Here is a 1763-nt window from a genome sequence, read left to right as displayed (position 1 = left end):
CGCCACTCAGGTGCGCGAGTCGACCGTGGGAGCAATAGGAGTTATTTCGGCCTTGAACGCATCTGACTTGGCGTGGAGTGAGACCCGTGTCGGCTTCCCCATGAAGATTAATACTTAGTGATTTTAGGGGTCGTGACCGGATATATTATTATAACTCCATATTATAACTAATTAATTAATTTTATATTGACCATACACTAAATAATATTAAATTTAGTAATTATTTAAAAAGTATTAATTACTTTTAGTTATGATTATTAATTAATAATATTGAGATTAATTAATTTCATTATAATGAAATATTATTATAAAAAATTAATTAATTAAAAATTAGTTATATCAAAATAAGAAATATATCTGATTAAAAAATTTATATATATTTCATTATTTGTGATTATTAGTCACTTATATTGAAACTCATTAATTAAATTTATATTAGTAAAATATTATTACTAATAAAATAAATAATTAATTATAATAACAAATATGTCTATTTAAAATATTTTATACAAAACATTATTTGTGATTATTAATTACTAATATTATGATTAATCGATTAATTTCAAATTAAATAAATATTATTATAAATATTGATTACTTAATACATAAAAATTAGTTATCTCATTATAAGAATATACTTTATTAAAATATTTTTATATATTACATTAGTTGTGATTATTAATTAGTAATATTTAAAACTAATATTATGATTAATCGATTAATTTCAAATTAAATAAATATTATTATAAATATTGATTACTTAATACATAAAAATTAGTTATCTCATTATAAGAATATACTTTATTAAAATATTTTTATATATTACATTAGTTGTGATTATTAATTAGTAATATTTAAATATAAAAATTAGTTATCTCATTATAAGAATATACTTTATTAAAATATTTTTATATATTACATTAGTTGTGATTATTAATTAGTAATATTTAAATATAAAAATTAGTTATCTCATTATAAGAATATACTTTATTAAAATATTTTTATATATTACATTAGTTGTGATTATTAATTAGTCTATCAAAAGCAGGCTCAGGTTCGGGTTCAGGTTCTTGGTCATCTGAGGGGAGTGATTGTTGAATAGATTCATCAGAAGGAGAAGGAGAAGGAATTTGTACAGGATCAAGAGTTTGACTTGGCGGAGTTCTCACTTGATTATCGACCTGTCTACCTGACCGAAGTGAATGGATTGCATTCACTTGAGCTTCATAGGATGAACTGCATCCTGTGTTATTAGGGTTGACCACGGGTTGACTCGGAAATTTTCCTTTCTCTCTTTCACTCACGGCACTAGCTAGTTGACCAAGTTGGGATTCTAATCTAGCTATAGCTTGAGTGTTGGAGTTGAGCATTTGTCCGGTTGATTGCATGAAGGAATTCAACGTGCTAGATGTTTGAGTCAACATATTCGTGGTTTGAGTAGAGGCCTTAATTATGGTTTCTAAACCCCTTTCCAAGACATTGAGACGTTTATCTTGATCTGGATTGTGAGGAGTTTGAATTACAGCTTGATGAGGAGGAGACTGATTTTGATACGGCAGATTGGGTTGTTGAAATTGTGAATGAGAATTGAATGGAACTGTGTTTCCCCTAGGAAAATGTTGGGTCGAAGCGGGAGTGAAATTTTGAGTTCCGGGAGAATTTCCTAGATTCCATGCAAAGTTGGGATGATTTCTCCAACCTGGATTGTAGGTTGGAGAAAATGGATCATTTCTAGGGTGCTGGAATGCAGCGTTCATCTGTTC

The sequence above is a fragment of the Asparagus officinalis genome, unplaced genomic scaffold (assembly GCF_001876935.1).
Source record: "Asparagus officinalis unplaced genomic scaffold, Aspof.V1 AsparagusV1_Un56, whole genome shotgun sequence".
Taxonomy (NCBI): domain Eukaryota; kingdom Viridiplantae; phylum Streptophyta; class Magnoliopsida; order Asparagales; family Asparagaceae; genus Asparagus; species Asparagus officinalis.
The sequence above is the reverse complement of the archived record's forward strand: the minus strand, read 5'-3'. Positions refer to the sequence as shown.